This window comes from Tursiops truncatus, chromosome 19 (assembly GCF_011762595.2).
Source record: "Tursiops truncatus isolate mTurTru1 chromosome 19, mTurTru1.mat.Y, whole genome shotgun sequence".
NCBI classification, from domain to species: Eukaryota; Metazoa; Chordata; class Mammalia; order Artiodactyla; family Delphinidae; genus Tursiops; species Tursiops truncatus.
Genome location: NC_047052.1, coordinates 6,067,202 through 6,079,618, shown reverse-complemented (window position 1 = coordinate 6,079,618; position 12,417 = coordinate 6,067,202). Strand labels below are relative to the sequence as shown.

Sequence of the window (12,417 nt, the reverse complement as noted above, 5' to 3'; positions counted from 1 at the left end):
TGTTCTCTCTAAACTGCTGTGTCCTCCATTTCCATCCCCCTTTCTGCTGTCAATATAAGATAAAAGCTTAGTAATCAAGAAACTCTCAGGGCTTCCCTGATGACCTAGCAGTGGTTGAGAGTCCGCCTGCCAATGCAGGGGATGCGGGTTCGTGCCCCGGTCCGGGAAGATCCCACATGCCGCGGAGCGGGTGGGCCCGTGAGCCATGGCCACTGAGCCTGCGCGTCCACAGCCTGTGCTCCGCAACGGGAGAGGCCACAGCAGTGAGAGGCCCGCGTACCACAAAAAAAAAAAAGAAAGAAACTCTCACTTGCTAAAAAGTGGAATATTGCAAACAAATTTGTTATACTGAGGGTTATAAGTGTGAACTCACAGTTTTAAAATAGCATAGTTCTGTCAGTGCTAAAAATGGCTCATTAATGGCAGTAACTGACTCACCTTTGCCCAGCACCAAGAGGTTAAGTGACCTTTTCAAGGTTACACAGCTGGTGAGTGGGGTACTCCAAATTTGAAGCCAGGCCATTTGGCTCCAGGGTCTGTGCTCTTACCACAAAACATTCCATTTCCCATGGAACCAAATATCTTTATATTCTTTGATCAAGTATTTGCATGCAAAATAGAAATCTGTACTTGCTTCTCTCAGTGCAATTAAGAAAGAATAAACTAGACAAGTGTACATAAGTCAAGTAATTCCAAAAATAACGAAGTATATTGTGTTCAAAGTGTAGGCAGGACAAATCATACTGATGGTCATGCATAATGGCCAAGTAGAAGGAGGGTTCAAGTCAGTGTTCCAAAATGATTAATTAGCTCAGAGTCCTTGAGAGGCATGCTAAGTACGCAGACCATTGCTCATCTCCTAGGAGATGAAACCTCTAGAAAGCTGTAGAAATTATAATAAAATAGAAACAGAAATTTGTACATTTTAAATAATGCTAAAAGACAAGATCAGTAAATTAAAGTGACAGCATTAAGAGGCAAAGAGGTGTAATGCTAGCCAAACACGACATTCAGAGTACACAGTTTGCGAGGCTATCCCCAAGTTGCCAAAAAGTAAGCCCTGTGTGAGAGGGTGGATCTAGAAAGTTCTATCTTGAGGATATAGTGAATGGACTTTACTCAGTCTTATGACCAGGCTTGAATTACTTTAGGTGATCTTTAACCTCAAGTGGCCTGAGAAGTTCTCCTTTTACTTGGGTATAGCATAATAACTACAACCAGGAAATATTGTCAAAATATTACAGCGAAAACCCTAGAAGAAATAAAAGCTACATAGGAGTCACCCTAGAAAGTAAGAAGTACAAAGACAAATATAACGAAGCAATGAATGGAATGCTTGGTGGTGTTGCTGTTTTAGAATAAGTTTTAGTACTTTTGTAAGCATTATATGCCTGTATATTTTGCCTGCTTCTTGAAGGTGTCTGAAATTTCCAAGACTCATACAAAGTACATGTAGCAGCTGCTGCTGGTATTTCACCCATGTGCCCTCAGAACCCCATTTCCATGCTCTCCAGCCCAACTCCAGGCAGAGGCAGACTGCACTACATCTTTGTCATTGGGCTGTCTGCAGGCTTCCAGAACCCGCCCGCACATGTGCATAGGGTAGACTGGAAGTACCTTGGAATTAACTGCCCCTATCACTATCCTGTGACAGTCCCTACCCAGTGACTGACAGGTATGGGAGTATGGATACCTCAGTTCCCTTGCCCCTTGGCCAGGATAATTTCCAGGTATGACTTTACATCCTTTCCCAGCGCTTCCTCATGAGATTGTTTCAGTCACCAGCTATGGTAGCTGGCTTGACAACATATCCCTTCTGGTCTGACTCTCCTTACCTGGACTGATTCTCCAGTTACTGCCCCCCGCTTCCATCCCTTACAGCTCCCAACCACATTGTGCACACTTGAACCCTGATCAGGGAGTGCTTCTGCAGAAAACCCAACTAAGAGACTACGCTTGTAATTGTAGTTTAATTTCTTTACTGGAGGTTCATAAAATTTGTAAGCAACATTTACATGACCAAAAGAGTTGTTTTGAAAAATTTACCTATGACCTAATGGATGATTTTAGTAAATGGAACATCAAAACAAAGCACAGTATTTGTGGTTGTTTGTAACCAGGCACAAAAGTCTTTCAGACATTAAACAATGTATCAGCATCTGATAGTAAAACTCTAATCCACTTTGTAGAAATGGCTCAAATGTTAGGGTTTCATGGAATACTTTAGAGTGAATTAGCTGTTTCATTTTCTCTGCTTTCGCACATTCGATTCATATTTCTGAAACAGAATACCATTAGTTAGTTCCATTCTTAGTACTCCCCAGGAAATGTGCTGTGCACCCCTGGTCTTTTTTCTTTGGCTGTTGCCTGCATTAATTCTGGGCTTTCCCCTTCCCCAAAGCCTTGCATTCCTCCAGGTCAGTGGGATGTCACAGCTCTGTCTCTCTGATCACGTGCCCTGCCTTTGTTACTGAGCCTTTCAAGACATGATGCCTTCAGAGAGCCAGTGTCGCGTTTCTAACTTCACCCCTTTTCCTTCTCACTGGAGCTATTTGGGATTTCATCTTTACAATCTTTCTTTAGAATCTTCCATCTATTTTCAAGGCATGTAACTATTTAACCTACAAAACCCTGTGCCCATGTTTTCTCTGTGTAAAATGAACAGCTATACTTTTATCTTCTTTTGAGCTGTTGTTGTTGTTGTTTGCTAAGGTATCCAGAGTTACTTTCTGTCACTCATAATCACAGAACTGTGATATATAAAGTTAAAAAAAAATGTTTCTAAGAATTCAGGGTTTGTACCTGCCAGTGCTAGTTTTTCTCTTTCTGGAAGACTAAGATCCTCAGGAAAACACAGTTACTTTCCTATGGCCTTCTGCCACCTCACCATTGCTAACTCATCTTTCTTCCTTAATGCAGGCTAAGCCCTCAGTGGCAGGTCACCTCATTGCTTCATCAACACTGAAAGAATGAAACCGTCCCCAATGTAGCAACTCGCCAGACCCTCTATTTTTAGCCAGATTCCCAGCAGATGTCTGGATAGTACAAGTCTCCCTTAATTACTATAACTTGTCTGGGTGCCATTTTTGAGCTCTGCAAAATAGGAATTGAAAATAGAACCCACCTCATAGGGTTGTTGTGAAAATCAAATGCAAAAAGTGCACACAGAAATAGCACAGCGCCTAGTCTGGGCCAAAGTCTTCGCTTGTCAGCTATTAATGTTGGGGGAGGCCTTTCATTTGTGGTGGAGAGAGAAAGAGCACAGGGGCCAGACAGGCCTGCATGTCAGCCTTGCTCCAGTGCTTACCAGCTTTTTGATTCTCAGCGATACCTCACACTCCTTGGGCATCAGTACCTTGCGCTGTAAAGCTGGAATGATACTATCAATTTCAGTATCAAATGAGATAAAAGGTATAAAAATGCGTAAAATTATATGTAGACAAATGCTGAAATAATATCTATTTGAGTGTTAAATGTACACAATGTATGCAGTAATATGTGTAAACATGCTGGAATAATAATATCAATTTAAGTATTGAGTGAGATAAGCTGTATGAAGTAAAAATCCTCTTTAATCAGATCAATTTGAGTATTAAATGAGATGTGTATAAAATTAATATTAATCAGATCAATAAAATTTTAAATGAGATTATTAATATGTATAAAGGGCTGAGTATAATGTCAGGCACTTAGTAGGTACTTGAAAACTGATATGTACCAATGTTACCATTTTTGTTAATACCATCAGCAGCCTCCTCAGTTTAGGCTGCATTACTCTCAAGGTCATACTTTGCTATAAAATCTTCTCCTCAATGGTACCGAGTGAGTGTTTAATAGTAACAATTCTGATCATACATCATTATCCCTAGGCATGTATATACCATTTTCAGACTGCCTTTTCTTCCACAGTCTCATGAGCTCTCATTTGAAAGTGGCTCTGAACACAGATTGGCAGTCAAATTGGGATTTAACAGGTTTTATCTCCATCAATATTTTCATACCAGAAGGCTAAATATGATCTTTCAGGAATTCCAGAGTTCTCGAAGGGAATAATTTTGCTCCAGAGAACTTGGTCACATAGAAAGAGAAGGGGAGTGAGCATTATATATCCAGAAGCTACACAGGAAGACAAAAACTTCCTATAGGGAAAGACAACACTGGTCATATATAATAGATTGGAGGAGATTATTTGATTCAGAATTAAATGAGAGAAAAATTATATACAAAGGACACCATGAGAGTATCCTGGAGGCTGAATGTAGCCAGCTAGAGGGGAGTAGTTTGCTGAGATAACAGTTATTGATCATCGCTGGGTCATGACTGTGTGCTGTCTTCCATTGTCCCTCCAGGTCTTCTCTGCTTCCTTCTCCTGCCCAGTGCCCTCAGTAGCTCATCTGTGTGAACTCTATCAGTGGGGCTCCTTGGTCCTCTGGACTCTGATTGGGTTGGCCAATGGAGAGCCTTAAGAGGGAATAAAGAGGGTGAAAGTGCCTCAGTCTGGTTGTGTCCCTTGACTAACAACGGTCACATATCTTGTCAGGGTCACGTTCTCTCCATGACTCTCTCCTTCTGGGCCAGGAGTTTTTGAAATGGAGTTAGACCCTGAGCTCTGTGAGTATAGAAATGACTTTGCTTACCATTATACCCTAACACTATGGCTGGCCCCAAAGAGACATTCAATTAATATATTTTGATTGAATGAATGCACTGGAGAAGGCTCACTCAGTTGCATTCTAAGAAAAACCACCACCTAAACCTGCCTGTGTACTAGCTGTTAAAAGAAGCCACGCTCTCTGAGCAGTGGTTCTTAGAAATAAAAGCTCTTAAAATTCCCATCCACAAGCTGTGACTGCATAAGTGTTTTTCACTGGATTGTGCTTGCTGTCCCAGATGTTTGAGTCTTTTATTTGACAGCATTTGCTTTTCTGTGAGATTCCAATTAATTGAATTGGGAAAAGCTGTAAACCCCCATGACAGAGGAACTATCTTTTTGACAAAACCCACATGCTGTAAAGTCTAAGATTCCTCTGTCTCCTGTTTTCTTAGGTTCATAAGGATGAATGAAACAGTTTGATTTCCTGTTTTAATATATTTGGCTGAGTAGCTAGAAATTTTGAAATCATTCATAGATAGCCCAGAGTGTCATTTGGGGAAACCCTCTTAGGTGACGTAGCTTTCTAGAGCATCCAGGGATAGGGCGGGAATCCCAGGATACCTGCTCTTACATTCAAGGTTATTTTTTCCTGGAAACTGAAAATTCACTTTCTCTCTGTTACTTTCTCTCCTCAAAGCATCAACCAACGTTGTTTTCAGCAACAACCACTCAATTCCACAGTCCTTATATATTTTCCTCCACGCCCATACCTCTCAAATGCCAGAGATACTGCATCAGGTAGGGCCTCCCCTTCCACCTGTAGCCTGTTTCAGTTTATCCCATGTAAAAGTCTTTGCAGTTGCGTTGTGCCCACACATGAGAGATGATCTCTAATGATGGAAATCTTCGTTGCCCACCAGCAAATGATTCAACATCAGTCTCATTTTTCCCCAGGACCACTCTTGTTTGCCAGATGCCTTAGGTTTGGTTTCCTGGAGGACAAGTCTGATCAGGGATTCAGGTACATGTGATTTACTGAGGCATTGCTCTTAAGAAAAAAAACCCAAGGGCTTCCCTGGTGGTGCAGTGGTTGGGAGTCCGCCTGCCGATGCAGGGGACACAGGTTCGTGCCCCGGTCCGGGAGGATCCCGCATGCCGCGGAGCGGCTGGGCCCGTGAGCCATGGCTGCTGAGCCTGTGCGTCCGCAGCCTGTGCTCCGTGGCAGGAGAGGCCACAACAGCGAGAGGCCCGCGTAACGCCAAAAAAAAAAAAAAAGATTAAAAAAAAACCCCAAAAAACCAAAACTGTGAGGGAGTAAGGGCAGCAGAAGAGGGAAGGGAAAAAAGCTGAGCAGGGAAGTGGCCTCTAGTCTTGGCATGACCCATGGAGGCCTCTGGGATATAAAATGTCCCACAGGGTTGTCCTCTGAATTGAGGCAGCAGGATTGGTCTATTGTCCACCTACATTGGCCAGTCATCAACTATGGGATGCCTCTGGAGAATGGTGTACCCTTCTGGATGATGGATTTCTGGTCCTCCACGGGCTGTTTTCTGGAAAAACGGAGCAGCTGTGAGCAGTTAGCAGCCAAAGCTCATAGCATTTGAGCTAAAATGTTCCAGAATACTCTAGTATATTCCAGAACAAGTGGCTGGTTACTGTGAATCTAACAGGTTTCTAGGGGTTCACCCAGGCCTCTGATTTAGGCCTTCTTTGGTGAAAATCAGTCCAATGTGCTGCAGTAATTTTGAAGCTGTGCTAGGCAGAGATCTATTCTGACTTTAGCTGTATGGCAGGCTTCCATGTAAGATTTACCTGAAACAACAGACTTCATGGCTAAGAAAAGTTTGAAAGCCACTACAGTCATGTAAAGAGGCTTAGGAGACAGAGATGCCTGAGTTCAAATCCTTGTCTTTCCATTAATGTGCTGTGAGATCACAGACAAGTTAACTGATCCTCAGAGCCACAGATTTACCATCTCTAGAGACTGAGATGAAAATACCCACCTCCTAACGTTGTTAGGAAGGTGACAGGAGTCAGTGTGCAAATAGGCTGTCACAGGACCTGATGCTATTAAATAAGGGCTCAAGAAATGATAGATATCTTCATAGTTATCATTGTAATTGTACAACATTCATCAGTAATTTAAAAGACAAGTAATTGTGGGTGACATGAAACTAGAGGAAACATGGAATTTGACACAATCAGGATTCAGAAGGGTCTTCAAAACGTTGAAATTATGGGCTTAGTTTACAAGAGGAAATTTAGTAGGGTTAAACATAGCATTTCACCTTGGAATCCTGGAATGCAAGTACATAAGAATAAAATTGGAGATGATGTGGCCTAATGGTGGCATGTCAGAGGATAGTAACTTCACTTTTGTTCAACCCTGTAATAGGGCTATATTCAGAAATGTGTGTGTCCTGCACTTATATGACTTGGCAAACCATGCATGGATGAACTTTAGGTCTTGCTGTTTTAGGAGTGGCCAAGATGAACTGGAGTTTGCTTCTTTCAGTAAATATTTATTAAGCATATCTTATGGTCCAGGTACTCAGGCTACAATAGCAAACACAAAGAGATTGGCCATTGATTTCTGAGTGCTCACAGTCTAGGGGAGGAGAGAGATATTAAGTAACCACCCAAAACAAACATAAAATTAAAACCGTGAGATGTGCGAGGAAGGAGAAGTCCATGATATTCAAAGAAACTTTATTGGGAGAACTTCTATTCAGGGAGACCAGGTAAATTTTCCCTGGGAATAGAAGATGAAGCTAAGACCTGGGAAAAATAAAGGTGAATTAGGAGAAGGAGAGGAGTGGTCCAGGAGAAAGGATCACAGTCGAAAAGGCTGGGATGAGAGGGAATGAGGAACACTGAGTGCAGAGAGGAAGGCTCTTATTGATGTAGGACAGATACCGGGACATGAAGTTCAGGGGGAGACAGTGGCCAGACCATAGAGGATCATGTAGGCTGTGCTATGATTTAGATCTTTTTTCTAGAAGCAACTAGAAGTCCCTGAAGGGATTTAGATAAGGAAGTAGCCTGGTCATATTTGCTCTTTGAAAAGATTACTCTGACTGTAGTGTTGAGAATAGATTAGAAGTGGGAGAAAAGTAGATTTCAACATTTGACTTTCAACAGTTATTCTCCTGCTATCAGTAAGTAAGAGAACCTGCTTCATTCCACCTCAAAAGCCTAGAGTGTTGATCGTTAAAAAGAAAAGTTTTGAAATAAAATTCTATTTTATTGTTTTGTTTTGCATTTTTCATTGGAGACATTGAATGAATTTTATTTGGACACTTGCTTTTCTTTTGTAATTTTTTTTTGTGACTTGAAATTTAAAAAATTTGGCTTAAGAGTTTTTATTACAGACATAAGTATTCTCGAAATATTGAGGCATTATCAATTTGTTTTATTTTTGAAACATTTATTGACGCATAATTGATATATACACAAACACACACACACACGCTTTGTGGGGGTTTTAAAACAATTTTTCCTGTATTTTGTTACTTTTAAAAGTTAAGAAAAGCTTTAATTTTTGTAGGAAAAATATATGTCTTTTTCATTGCTTTGATGCTTGGATATTTTGAGAAAAATCAGCTAATTTTACACTTGTAAAAAACTTTAAAAAGTGTCCTAGATATACATTTAACTCTTTATTCCATCTGGAACTTACTCAATGGACTAGAACTCCTAGAAAAAATTTAAAAATAACTTCAGATATTATGGACTCTTATCTAAATTTCAATTTTAGGAGGAACGTTGGTAGTGTTTCACTATTAAATATAATGACACTCGATTTAACTTAGTGTTCATTTCACATTAAGTCAATTCTCTTTTATTCCTAATATGGTAAATTTTTGCTTTTAATTATGACTAGTTACATTTTATTGATTTATTTTTCAATTTACCTTTAAAATTTACCTATAAATATGATGCATTGTGTTATAGCTTTCCTATTATTAAACTACCCTTGCTCTGAAATAGTAAACTATGTTTGGTTGTAGTAAATTTTTCTTCCCCTGATTTATTCATGCATTCATATAATAAATACTCATTAAATGCCTCCTATATGCCCAGCACTCCTTTGGGGGTAGCGGCTCAGCAGTGGGCAGATAAGGACTCTGTCCCCATGGGGTTCCCAGTCTGGGAGGTAGTAAACATATATTAAAAATAAATGTGAAGAAAACCACAACATAGTGAGTAAACAGTGGGCAAATGGGCGAATCTATTTTAGATCATCGGGGGGGGGGTATCTCCATGGAAGTGACTAAGTGATGAGATAGAGAGAACCGTATAGAAGCAGTCCCAGCTTCCTTGTCCATCTGGGAGTTTCTCAGCTGTCAAAGGCACATATCTGATTTAATTTCCATGTCGTCCCTTCTGCTCTTCTATTCCTCCAGTGAGGACCTAGGTTCTGCTATTGAGTATTTGAATTCTCAGTGAGTCTCAGTAGTGAGCTCTCCGTGTGCTGTCTTTCTCATCCTCTCCACCTGTTTGTCCCTGTGGCTCCTGGCCTGGCTGTGCAAAAATCCATGGTCTGCCCATTTCTTAAAGAGCATAATTTCTAGAGACATGTTCTTCTTTTTCCTGAAACCCGTTATCCCTTTTTGTTCATTTTATCATCTCTTCATTTAGTCATTCTTTTATTCATTTGCTCCACAAATTCAATTCCTTTGTTAGTGTCCTCTGTGCACTGGGTATGATATTGCTGCAATCCTGTTAGCACTTCCTTAGAAGGTTGGGGGTGTCTTGTCAACAGATTGGGCAAACGCCCTTAGTTAGCCCAGCTGGGCGTTGACTTTTCTCTCTGATGAGATCTCAGTGCTGTGTACTTGCACAAGATCATGTCTGCAGGCCTACTGGAGTGAGGGAGGAGCCTTTCTTACCCCATCCTGGTTTCTCAGATGATGTGCACAGTTCTTCATTGTATAGTGTGGGCACGGGAGACTACATTTTTAGTAACAGGGTATTTTCTTAGGTTGCCAAGCATCTCAGAATCAAAACTAATTATCACCACAGTACATGTCAAATGTTACTGTCTTAGAATGAATGGAGATTAAGAGGAGCCATTGATGGGGAGAGAAGGACTCTCCTATAATCCTAGTTCTGGATCTCTTAGCAGGATGTTCCTGTGGATTGCCTTCCATTTCTTTCCTGGGCACTGTAGAAATAAAGGACATAAAGTGAAATTTAATGGAGTAAGGATATGTGTTACCTATGTTCCTTGGGGGCATTTATGCTGCTATGAATTAAAGGGTAGGATTTATGGCATGTATTCCAAAAATGTGCTCTCCCTTCAGTCCCTGTCATCAATGCAATTAGAGAAAATTCCCCTTGGATTTTTGTCTTTTTTTTTTTTTTTTTTTGCAAGGGCCAGCTGCTGTCTGTTATTTGTATTTTCAAGTGTATTTTAATAAAAATTTGGAAAGAGGCAAGCATAGAAGACATGGGTGTTCTGTCTCTTTGTTCACTAGAAGTATCCCTAAGAAAGGTTTTCTAACAGAATTCTGAAGATGGAATATGCTTTTGTTATGAGAATGTATTACCAGTCTATGGAGGTGTTCAGACATGAGCTGGGTCATTGCTTGGCTGTGATGCTGAATTGGTCATTCCAAAGGTCTTGAGTCAGGAAAATAAATGGGTTTTACCTTGTGGATCCAGTCTGATGGATTGTTACTGGCCATCCGGGCTCAGTTGGAAGAGTGTCATGATCTATTAACAAGGTCTGTCCTGGGCATGGGGAGTGGGGAGGGTAGAGACACACATGCTAAGTATTTGTCATCCCTGGAAAAGGAATTGAATTAGAAAATCTATAATGCACTTCAAACACTGAGAATTCCCAGAAGAACAGCTTTGATACCCCTGTTAGATTAGTTTATGGGAACACAGTGAGCAATATTAGCTGGAGCAGCCCTTCTAGAAGAATCCAAAAGTTAAGTGTCATAGGAGTTCCAAAGTGGACTATTTTAGAGATGATAAGATTCTGAGTTTACATTGGTGTGTTACCTCTAGAACGTCAACCACCTGTGGAGTCTGTTGGTTTTCTTGATTCCATTTACTTGTCATTGAGTCATTGGCTTACGTGGGTTGATTAATGTATATATTCATCACTTATTGAGAACTTACTTTACACCATGCTCTGTGCTAGATCTAGATAGAGATGGACTAAGGGGTGAACAATTCCTAATTTTATGGTTTCCTGAGAAATTGGGTTACCTTGAGGTTTGCTGTTGAGGATAAAACCCTTGGGCTGCATGCAGATTTTCAAGACTTAACCTCTAACAAAGCCATCTACTTTTTAACCCAGGAATTTTGTTGGGTTAAGGTCAGGAGCTGGCTGGTGGAGGAAGAGAGGCTTTTGCAGGGTTTAAAAGCACACTTATTGTTCACAACTTTTGATGAGGCATAGATATAGCAACACTGAGTTAGCAACATCTCAGTTACTGTTGGTGGCTAAGGAGTTGGTGTTTTCTTCTCACATTATGCAAGAGATGCCTGCCACGAGGTATAGCACAGTGGTTATGAGTGTGGGCTTTGGCGTCTGAAGTTGGCTCAGATCCCAACTCTGTCACTCACTAGTTGGTAACTTGGAGCAATTCATTTGCCTCTCTGAGCCTCAGTTTCGTCATCTGTAAAATGGAGATGGCAACAGGACCTACCCACATAGAGGTGAAGATTAAATAAGATAATGCATGTAAAGCATTTAGCATCATGAAGCTGGGCTATAGTAATCACTGTATTTTAAATACGTGTGTGTGTGTGTTTCTGCTTCAGATCATAAAATCTTGAAGTTCCATGAAGGAGTCAGTTTCACTCTGTAGCCACTCTTTATTTTAGAATCTTGTTAATCTGTGAGTTTGAGAACAGGAAGCAATAAAGGCTATAACTATAATCCTATGACCTACCCCCGTCCAAATGGCACACTCAAATTTATTGTAAACCTGTTTCTTCAAGTGTGCTGTGCACTTCCTAATGTATTAATAGTGCCCTCTGCTGCCCACAGTGCGACAACTTAATGGGAGCTCCTGGGGCAGACGGGTGGGATGTGGGTCTGAGCATCTGGCTCTTCCATCTCTCCCTCTCATCCTCAGACATATTTTCCTCCCAGTACACAGATCCATTTTCTCGCCTGCAATTCCAGCTAAGCTCTGAGTCATCAATTTCAACCTTTAATTCAGGTTTGTGCCTGGACCTCAACCAAACCGTAGATAAATACCCATAAAGGTTGTGCAGATGAGAATATACGGTTCTCTCACTTTGATCCTCAGCAGGCCGAGATAGGTTCCATGGTGGCAGAAACCAAGTCTATTTTCTTGTGCTATAACGCGGGACTTAAGTCATGCCCAGAGCTGGCTGAGTGATCATCTAAATCGGAGCTGTGTGCAAAGTGGCTCGCCATGTTTATCAACTGATTTCATTCTAGTCCCCTTTTCACAGCCAAATGCAGTCATGGTTCCATAGGATGGTGCTCCAAGTCTGCTCACTTTGTCTTTTGTGGTGGTCCGGTGGTGTGGAGAAATTACGATGGAAGCAAGAGTAAGGACTTCTGACAAAGTTAGGCTCCATTTGAACTCCGCCTCATTTAGACCTTTTAGTGTAATTATAACTCCTCTCACAGGAATGCAATGTGGAGACGTTGGTGATAAAATGATCAGTACGCAGAAAATCCTGTATACTACACCTCATAGTGTGCAGGTTAGACATAGGGAGACGGTGGAGAAATGTGAGGCAATGAATTGCCTTCTGTAATGGAGTGTGTACTTTGAGTAGTGAGGCAAGAGGCTGAGATGTATTTGCCCTGCATCAGTCACTCTCCC

The 12,417-nt window shown here is 41.1% G+C and overlaps 1 long non-coding RNA gene across 1 annotated transcript in view; it reads left to right on the top strand.

Annotated features, from left to right (window-relative positions):
* Nucleotides 1–12,062, top strand: part of LOC141277244 (uncharacterized) — a 41,591-nt gene extending 29,529 nt beyond the window's left edge. The window contains exon 3 of the long non-coding RNA XR_012328294.1: nucleotides 12,038–12,062. This is a non-coding gene — a long non-coding RNA (uncharacterized lncRNA). The remainder of the gene's footprint in view (nucleotides 1–12,037) is intronic.
* Nucleotides 12,063–12,417: the final 355 nt, after the last annotated feature.